At 40.1% G+C, this 10,478-nt stretch overlaps 1 pseudogene across 1 annotated transcript in view; it reads right to left on the reverse strand.

Moving 5' to 3' along the window:
• Positions 1 to 9,405, reverse strand: part of LOC149568108 (oligopeptide transporter 4-like) — a 29,023-nt pseudogene extending 19,618 nt beyond the window's left edge. Inside the window, exons 1-6 of the transcript XR_016361657.1 lie at positions 8,604 to 9,405; positions 8,430 to 8,527; positions 7,626 to 8,194; positions 7,254 to 7,506; positions 6,995 to 7,171; positions 2,485 to 2,488 (exon numbers count right to left, since the gene is read on the reverse strand). The product of XR_016361657.1 is annotated as an oligopeptide transporter 4-like (transcript). The remainder of the gene's footprint in view (positions 1 to 2,484; positions 2,489 to 6,994; positions 7,172 to 7,253; positions 7,507 to 7,625; positions 8,195 to 8,429; positions 8,528 to 8,603) is intronic.
• Between the last annotated feature and the right edge of the window lie 1,073 nt (positions 9,406 to 10,478).

Here is a 10,478-nt window from a genome sequence, read left to right on the forward strand (position 1 = left end):
TAAATTTAGAATTAGACATGTCAAGGAGATTGGTAGAGATTAAAGTTTGGACAAATTTATGGCACTGTAGATGTCATAGCATGATAGAATTGAATACGCCATGTACAAATAAAGGCAAGATAAAAATAGAATAATTTTAAAAGCTGAATACCGCACGGTACACTCATAAGTACAATAAAACAAAAGGAAGTATCGATAAGTAGGAGATTATTTCTACAGCAAGTCTAATTGTGATATTGCTATAAAGATTTAACTATGTGATTTTTGAGTCAAACTCATTGACCCATGTTTCATGAGTAGTGATTCCACATGAATCCATCTCTCATGAGAATAAATGGAACACTTAGCACTCATTGGATCTAGGTGATGCTCACAGGGGTGAAGCACCAGGACTTCCCTGGAGGTCACCCATCTCAGTCTACTCTAGGGGTGAAGCACCGGGACTTCCCGGGAGGTCACTGTGAAAAATCAAACTATTGCAGTCACTGATTATTAATATCCTATCATAAATGATTATTAAACTGCTGAAAACAAATTCTCAGCTAATATCGAAAAATAACACAATTGCAACTTCACTTATAAAATACAGAAAGAAATGCACAACACAATGAACACAATATTTTCGGACAAATTGTCCCTGGAAAAACCCCTAAGGGAAAACCAGTTCTACAGATGAGAAATTATATTAAACTTCAACAAATCAAGAGATACAAAATTCCTTGCCTCTCACTGGCAGAACTCCGACAACCTCCTAATTTCTCCCGCTGATATTCCTCACTGCTATCCCTGCGCTAACACTGCGCCCTTGCTAACACTACAAGACTATTTGCTAACACTACAAACTGCTTCTCCAAAACGCTTCTTCTCCAAATGACCCAATGACCCCTTTCTATATTACTCCTATTGGTAAACCAACGACCGAGATTAAATCTAACCAACGACTGAGATTAAGACAACTCGACAGCCAATAATAGAATTGGTTGCAAAGTGTCCAAAAGGAATCACTAAAATTAGTAAATAATAACCATTTACTAATTTTTGGCAAGTGGACAAACAGCTGTCCAAACCACCCATAAATACAACCGCTATTCATAGATAAGGACGAACAGCTGTCCAAGCTACCCATAAATAGTGCTGCTATTTCTGGGTCAGAAATAACAGCTGTCCAACTAACAATAATTAACACTCCCTCTTAGTGAGGAAGTTGTTTTGCATGACACCCATCTTATCTCTGAAGAAGATAAATTTGGTCTTTCCCAAAGCCTTCGTCAGAAGGTCTGCTACCTGATCATCTGTAGGTATGTATTGTAGTCGAACAACTCCCCTTTGTACACAATCTCTAATGAAGTGATATCTGATATCTATATATTTAGACCTATCATGAAACACTGGATTCTCAGACAACTTGATACAACTCTAATTTTCACAATGTATCACAGTAGTCTCAACCTTCTGACCAAACAAGGCTACTAACAACTTCTGAAGCCATATAGCTTCACATGTCGCCATGCTAGCTGCTATGTATTCTGCTTCTGCTGAACTTAAAGCCACAGACTTCTGCTTCCTGCTGAACCAAGATACAACTCCTGATCCCAAGCTAAAACAACATCCTGAAGTGCTCCTTTTGTCCGTTGTACTTCCTGCCCAATCTGCATCAGTATAGCCTATCAACTGAATACCTTCACCTCGAACATATCTGATCCCATACTCGACTGTACCACGCAAGTAACGTAGCACATGCTTAGCCGCTATCCAATGCATTCTCTTTGGTTCAACCATGAACTGACTAAGAGAGTTTACTGCAAATGCTATATCTGATCTAGTGTTGACCAAATACATAAGCGAACCAATCAACTATCTATATAAAGTGGGATCTACATCCTTCTCCTTAGTTGTATCTACCTTCCTCCAATTCGTGATCATGGGTGTAGACATGGCTTTGCAATCCTCCATCCCGAATTTCTTCAAGATTTCAATGCAATATTTCCCTTGACCAAGAAAAATAAGTCCTAAATCCTTCATCTCGAACTCTTCTGCAAGGTTCCTCTTGCAATCCACTATGAGCCCTAGTGAACCTGTAAGAAATAGGTCATCCACATAAAGAACAAGAATGAGAATCTCACCCCTAACCATCAAGTAGTAGAGGTTAGCATATGCTTCACTCTTCACAAAGCCCATTTTTTGCAAGTATGTATCAATGCGCTCATACCATGCTCTAGGAGCCTGCTTGAGTCCGTACAATGCTTTCTTCAATCTGCACACGTGGGTCTCTTTGCTGTGTGCTACAAAGCCTTCTGGTTGTTCTATGTATACCTCCTCCTTCAACTCACCATTGAGGAATGCTGTCTTGACATCTATTTGATGGATTTTCCATCCCATCTGTGCTGCAAGTGAGATTACAGCTCGTATAGAAGTATACCTGGCAACTGGAGCAAATGTCTCCTCATAGTCTATTCCCTCCTTCTGAGAGAACACCTTTGCCACGAACCTAGCCTTGTATTTCTCGATGCTACCATCTGCACCGTGCTTTATCTTATAGATCCAGCGTGATCCAACTACAGCCCTATCTGTTGGTCTAGGTACTACCTCCCACACATCATTCTGCATTATTGAAGAATATTCCTCAACCATAGCATCTCGCCATACCTGATGTTCTGCAGCTTCTTGATAGCTAGAAGGCTCACTATCTACCAACTGACTAACTAATGCCACATAGTCATTGAACTTGGCTGGTTGTCTTCGCTGTCTAGTACTCTTCATAGGAGCTCCCACAAAATCCTGAGTATCCTTTTGTGTATCTGGAACCACATGGTTCCTACTGCCAACTGTAGAGGATGAAATGTCAACCTCTAAGTCTTCCAGATGCATTTCCTGTTGCACCCGTTGCTCCATACTCTGTGAATCTTCACTAACTGAGTCTACACTCGTACTGGTAATTGTACTTGAGCTTTGCTGCCCTTGACTTGGTCTTGGAGCTTCTGTTGGCTGCTCACTCTGATCATCTACTGGCAAATCTCTGGATCTCTTGAATGCCTTGTCCTCCATGAACTTGACATCCCATCTGACAATAACTCTTTTAGTCCCCGAAATGAAAATCCTGTATGCCTTTGAGGTCTCACTGTACCCAACAAAGTACCCCCTCTCTACAGTCTGATCTAACTTTGTACGTGTATCTCCAGAAATATGACAATATGCCAAACTCCCAAATATCCTGAAGTGACTAACATCTGGCTTCTTCCCTGTGAAAGCCTCATCTAGTGTCATCTTCCCTAGCACCTTGTGTGGAACTCTATTCTGAATGTAGACTGTTGTATTACACGCCTCTGCCCATAAGTAACGGGGCAAGTCCTGGTCATGTAGCATAGCTCTTGCTGCCTCCGATATAGAACGGTTCTTCCTCTCAGCAACTCCATTCTGATGTGGATTGTAAGGAACAATCCATTCTCTCTTGATTCCTTCTCTGGTGCAGAACTCCTGGAAGACATTTCCTTTGTACTTGCCTCCATTGTCTGACTGAAGAACCTTTATCTTCTTTCCTGTCGAGTTCTCCACAAGAGCCTTGAACTCTTGGAATCGACTGAAAACCTCATCCTTAGTCTTCAAGAAGTATATCCAAGTCTTTCTAGAGAAATCATCAATAAAAGTAACATAGTACTCATATCCTCTGAGAGATTTCGTCGACATTGGTCCACAAACATCTGAATGTACTAGATCAAGAACACCCTTAGATCTGGTGTCACTCCTTGAAAAAGATGCTTTCGCAAACTTCCCCAACACACATCCCTTACATACATCATCATGCTCTGTGCTCACCTCTGGAACACCTGTCACGGTCTCACGAAGCAATCTAAGTGCTCCATGATGAATATGGCCCATCCTCCTATGCCATAACTCTCCAAGATCTCTAGGATTATTGTTGCTCATAAGTGCCTTAGGAGTATCAAACTGCAATCTATAAAGGCAACCACTCCTAACTCCAATAGTTATGGGTGATTTCTAATCCTTGTGCTTAATCAACACATGTGTCCCTCTAAAGAGTACATTATACCCCCTATCCTGAATAACAGATACAGAAATCAAATTCATACCTAAGCCTGGCACGTATAACACATCATGAAGAGGAATTATCTTTCCATTCTCCCTCTGAAACTGAACAGTCCCTTTCCCAACAGGGTTGAGTTTGGACAAGTTTCCCATAGAAATCTGGATGTTGGTGTCCTCCTCCTTGTAACTGGAGAAGTACTCTCTAACTCCTGTCATATGAAATGACGCCCCACTATCTATATACCAAACACACTGTGAGGTTGAGCTAACCATACAAGCTATGAGTGCAAACTCATCTTCCATTCTGCTGGAGAGTTCTTCTGCACTTGCTGAAGCTACCACCTGCTTCTTACCCTTTTTCCTCTCTGGGCAATCACTGACATAGTGGCCAAACTCGTGACATCCAAAGCACTTGACCTTAGAAAGGTCCTTCTTCTTCTTTTCACTTTTTGAATTTGATCCTTTGCTAGATCCCTTCTTTGCTTTCCCTTTACCCGCTAGGGCAACGTTCTCTTGTTCCACCTCATTTTTCTGACTCTTGTTGGCCCCATTGACAAGACTTAGTCTAAACTCCTCCTGAGTGAAATCAGTCCATAGTCGATCCCAACTCGGTAAAGTATCTCGTCCACTGACAACTTGAACAAAGACACTCCATTGTTTAGTAAACCCATTTAGGGCTATTCTCACTAGCTCATCATCACTAGGGCTATCTCCAATAGCTGCTAACTCATCCTTGACAAATCTGAGCCTGGTGAGGTAACTTGTGACGTCTTCTCCCTGATTCATCCGGGTATTCTTTAGCTTCTCTCTGAGAATCAACTTCCTGTTGGTGGTAGCATTCTGGTACAGATTTAGAATGGCGTCCCACATTTTCTTTGCTGTGTCTAGCTCTGAGATATGTGGAACAATATGATCCTTGACACCATCAAGGATAATCCTCCTCACTTTGGCATCATCCTTCTTATATGTTGCAAGCTGTGTTGCATCCGTTGGTACAGGTACACCACTGGTAGCATAATCCTTGGTACCATTCTCTTCCAACAATAAAGAAATTCTGGCCTTCCAGACACCAAAATTTGAGGCACCATCCAATCTGTCCTGATCTCTCAAACTAGCTGAAGCCATCTCAAGGGTTTAAAACAATAATAAATCTAAAGAGATCAAAATTTCTTTCCTAGGGCAAAACTCTTCTACCCTTAACAATGCTCTGATACCATGTGAAAAATCAAACTATTGCAGTCATTGATTATTAATCTCCTATCATAAATGATTATTAAACTGCTGAAAACAAATTCCCAGCTAATATCGAAAAATAACACAACTGCAACTTCAATTATAAAATATGGAAAGAAATGCGCAACACAATAAACACAATACTTTCGAACAAATTGTCCCTGAAAAAACCCCTAAGGGAAAACCAGTTCTACAGATGAGAAATTATATTAAACTTCAGCAAATCAAGAGATACAAAATTCCTTGCCTCTCACTGGCAGAACTCCGACAACCTCCTAATTTCTCTCGCTGATATTCCTCACTGCTATCCCTGCGCTAACACTGCGCCCTTGCTAACACTGCAAGATTGTTTGCTAACACTGCAAACTGCTTCTCCAAAACTCTTCTTCTCCAAATGACCCAATGACCCCTTTCTATACTACTCCTGTTGGTAAACCAACGACCGAGATTAAATCTAACCAACGGCTAAGATTAAGACAACTCGACAGCCAATAATAGAATTGGTTGCAAAGTGTCCAAAAGGAATCACTAAAATTAGTAAATAATAACCATTTACTAATTTTTGGCAAGTGGACAAACAGCTGTCCAAACCACCCATAAATACAACCGCTATTCATAGATAAGGACGAACAGCTGTCCAAGCTTACCCATAAATAGTGTTGCTATTTTCGGGTCAGAAATAACAGCTATCCAACTAACAATAATTAACAGTCACCCATCCCAGTGTACTCTAGAGTAGACTGGGATGGAGAGTAGACTGGGATGGGTGACCTCCCAGGAGGTGCTTCACCCCTGTGAGCATCACCTAGATCCAATGAGTGCTAAGTGTTCCATTTATTCTCATGAGAGATGGATTCATGTGGAATCAGTACTCATGAAACATGGGTCAATGAGTTTGACTCAAAAATCACACAATTAAATCCTGATAGCAATATCACAGAAGGAAGTATCTTTTATTTTGAAAGAGCACTTTCAGCTGTTGTAGATGATTTTTTATGTCTTAAGTTTCTAAACATACAGTGGTTTGAGGTTTTTAGTTAGTTTTACGTTTGCAAGTTCATAATTTATAATTATAATTCTGACTTTTGTGCAGTAATGGTTATGTACATAAGATTGACATTTTTTGTGGTTAGTCTTGTATGCAAATTAATTCTTTATAATTACGATTCTGACTTATGTACTGTAAAGGATATGTATATGAGAATTAAAAATTGATCGTTTCAAAATGCTGTCCAAAAATATATAATCGTTACTGCAAACCAAGGTTTTTTTTACAGTTGATCCAATACTTGTTCATATACCTTAATAATTGTCTATTATTAGTACCAATGACCACCACTGATGTAATTATTAATTTTTTTAAAGAAAAAAATCAACTATTAACCTACTAAATCATTTTTAACTGAACTTCTACCTAATAGACAATTGAAACAAAGATGATAAAGGGTGCTCTTCCTTAATGTTATCTTCAGAATTTCGTCAGCAGAGGAAGTCAACGTGGTAGAAGTATGGTGGACAAACGGCTATGGAGTATGGCATTAGCATTGTTATATCTGGAAGCTGAATATTATCAGATGTTCAAAACAGATGTTGGTATGGGATGGGCAGGGAATGAGGAAGCGATGCAGTTCTTGTTCTTATGCTGGAGCTTCCATGATGAACATGAAATTCTTATGCTGTAAAGCAGAGTAGACGGTATGAGAGAGTGTACGTGTACAAGAAACATGGAGCGAGGTGGCATTTTCATATAATGTCCCAACTTGAAGTCCGACAAGAATGAAACCGCTTGACTCATACTCATGTACCCATATACCTTGAAGCACACATTTGCAATCGGCTTTCCAGGAAGAATGTATCCCATTATGTAATCTGTTATTATGTTCAGCCTTGGTGTCTGCACATTAAGTAAAATTAGAATCTTCCATGAATTGAATTAGCAAGCCTAATTATTTTTCATCAATATGTTCCAGTTTTACCTGATTAGTGGTGCCAGTAATAACACTGATGGGCAAAGTGAAAAGGGATGCTAAAGCACAAGCCAGGATTAAACCCCACCAAGGAAGCTTTACCTGTTCCTTGTAGAACTCACACAGTGCAAATGAAACGGCCAAAGTAGCAACAAGGAGAGTATAAAACCACCATGGTGGAATGTCTTCATATTGGCGCATCAATTTTGTATGGATATCAGGTGGATTGCTTCTAGAAACTGTAGCCCTTTGCCATATTTCCCTGAACAGAGGACATTAAAATAGAAGAAAACAATGCTGTGTCAAAAATCAAAGCAAAATACTGGGTACCACTACCCTTCAAATACAACCACTAAATTACCCACTTTATTCAAAACCCACCTTCCATAGAAGAGAGAAACATGGGTAATTGTGGAAGCGATGGTTGCAAAGCCAAAACCATGGAAGCTGAGAGTGAAAAACAGGCTCATATGTATCTGACCATTTTTCTCATAGGCTGCGTGATCCAGCTCAAATCGATCGTTCACAATAGCTGTGATATTGTAGCTCTGTCCTTGAGCATCGAATAAATCTGAGCTGAAAATAGGGAAGTTCTTAGCATTGTACATATTAGTCCCCCAATAAGCCAGAGGCACAGCAAAGTATACCACCAGAACATAGCCCACCAACACATTTGCAATAGCAAAGAATGGGGAAACCAGAGGGCTTAAGAGGAAAGCTGCTATTGTACTCAATCCAAAGCAAAGGCGCCGAGTCCCAGCCCTTTCATTCCTGATCCAATTTGCTGTGCTGTCACTGAATGAGGCCAAATCCAACACACCCATGATATGCTCGACAGGGTTGAAAATAAGTACCCAGGAAAAACATAGTAACAAAAGCTGCAAGTCATTGCAATAAAGAAGAACTTCCCCCGAGACATGCCCTTTCCATCATCCTTGTCGTGCAGTACCCTGCAAACCCCAATTCAAGCAATGTGTGAACCCTCATATGCAACAAACATGAAATTTCAGCTGAACAGGGCAAGACCCAGTGATAAACGGGACATAAACAGAGGAAGTGCTTATTTAACTGGTTGGTAAGTGAATGTGATAACATAATTAGGTCTCGATAGCAATTACCCCCAAATTGAGTAATAATTCATTGTCATCGTGCAACAAAACAGAACATGGGCAAGCATATATATACCTGAAGAGAGAGACCTGAACGAGAGTGGAAGGCCACCACATATGAGCAGGCTCCACAACATACTTCCTCAGAAACCCAGCCCATCCATATCCGAAAACCTGAATTACCCCAAGGTTATAAAAAAACCCTAAGCAAGAAAACATGAAAGAATTCTGAAAGTTATAGTAGAATTACTTGTGTGGTGATTATGATGAGCCAACTGGCCACAAAGGAGATGTTTCTATGGTAAAAGGCCTTGATGATATCAACAATCCCCACAGCGTAGGCAGGCCCCCAGCCAAAGGCATATCCAGCGTTTGCAAAGATTGTAATGAGAACATGCTCCTTCATATTGAAAGGCCCGGGATTCAACGAGAAGCTGCCCAAAAGAGGCAATCTGTATTTTGTAGTGGGCAGAACAGAAGCCATGAAACGCCCAATTGGAAGAGCTGCTACCTGGACTGAAATCTGAGTAATAACAAGAGGCTCTGTTCTGTAGCCGAAGAACTGATTCAGAAAAGAGAGAGTAATGCAAGAAAACAGCCCCAAAAACCACATTCGAAAGGTCCAAGCTGGAATAGAAGGATCATCATGTGTGCTCACTGTGAAGGCAACTTGTTCCACCGGCGAATTCTCCTCCTCCTCTTCATTTTTGCTGATCCCCACCTCCAAATTTCGTTTAAGTTCCGTCATATTTCGTTCTTTCTAGCCTTTCCCTTCTGCTAGTGGAAAAACTTGGTTAACTGCCATGGACAGGCAGGTGTTTCCGGGCATTGAAGTTGTATATGGACAGGCAGATGTCTTATTCAAGAGATGGTGTTATCTGGATCCAATTTCATTGTGCAATGTGCATTGGTGACACTTCCAAAATTGTGCCAATGTAGAACGATTCCATTTCTCTTTTTTAAGCACAGTAAATTAGGTTTCAGGATAGCTTTACGTACTGGCTGTGTCTTATGCGTAGATCATAAAACTACGTATTCATGGTCTCTTACGCTTGCTTGGTTGTCCTCTAGTCCTTGTTTTGTATTTTGTATTCATATCTACTAATCTTCCTGCATTTTTTTTAAAAAAATTCTTTTTTCCCGTTCTTCTAACTTCGCTATCCTGCTGTCATTTTTTTTATGTGGTCGAGGAAGCTTAAGTTCACGTGTAAATAAAAATAATAATAATATCTTTTAATGTGGGTACAAATTGAAGATTATAGACCTAGTTCAAAAAAAAATATGGTACTTGAGCTCGTCTTCACTGTATTTAATGAAGGTAACAAGTTATAAAATAAAATAAAGGGCAACCAAGTGTTCTCAAAATAGAATCTTTTGATTACAATAATCTAATGGGAGTTCATACAATTATGATCAAATAGTTTGACAAATACAATTATAGTATCATTGTTAAAATCACAAAACTTAGGAGTACAATACAATTTCAATGGTTAAAAGTAAATCGTTGTAAATATCAATGGTGAAAGAGCTCTACATATCGTGTTTCCATTTTTTGAATTGATTTCATTATGGTCAATATTGTTGTGGAGGAACTAACCCCTCTTGATTTGGATCATGAGTTGTCTATATATCTGGATATGATGCTTGTGTTTGGTGGGTCCCTGATGCATGTGGCATTGCTATTGTTGCACCTCATTTGGAAGCTTGTGTTGATGGTGGGATCATTGACCTAAGACCAACCCCCCACTCCTACTATGCATAATGGTTCTGTAGAGAATGTACCTGCGATGGACTTGGCAACCCAGACCAACACCATTCCCAAGGATGGTTGCAACATGTTTGTGTATGAGAAGAATGTTTTAATGACCCAGGCTAGCACTTGGAAAATTGCTCTCGTGGGTCACCATACTCTTGTGTTGGAGCTCCCACAACCCTAGGTCTCTTAATGTAAGGACAGTTTGAAAATTTGTCTCTTAGACAACATTGCTTCGTCCCTCCACTTATGCTTGGTTAGAAGATTTTTTGTGTTCAAACCCACGATTGACATGGTCAAAAGGTGAGTTAACTCACGATGAAGCTAAAAGGAAGTGTTGGCATCTCTGCCATGTTAGGATGACTTTTTCTT

This window comes from Cupressus sempervirens, chromosome 3 (genome assembly GCF_028749045.1).
Source record: "Cupressus sempervirens isolate cs-2001-9-10 chromosome 3, ASM2874904v1, whole genome shotgun sequence".
In the NCBI taxonomy this organism is placed as follows: Eukaryota; Viridiplantae; Streptophyta; class Pinopsida; order Cupressales; family Cupressaceae; genus Cupressus; species Cupressus sempervirens.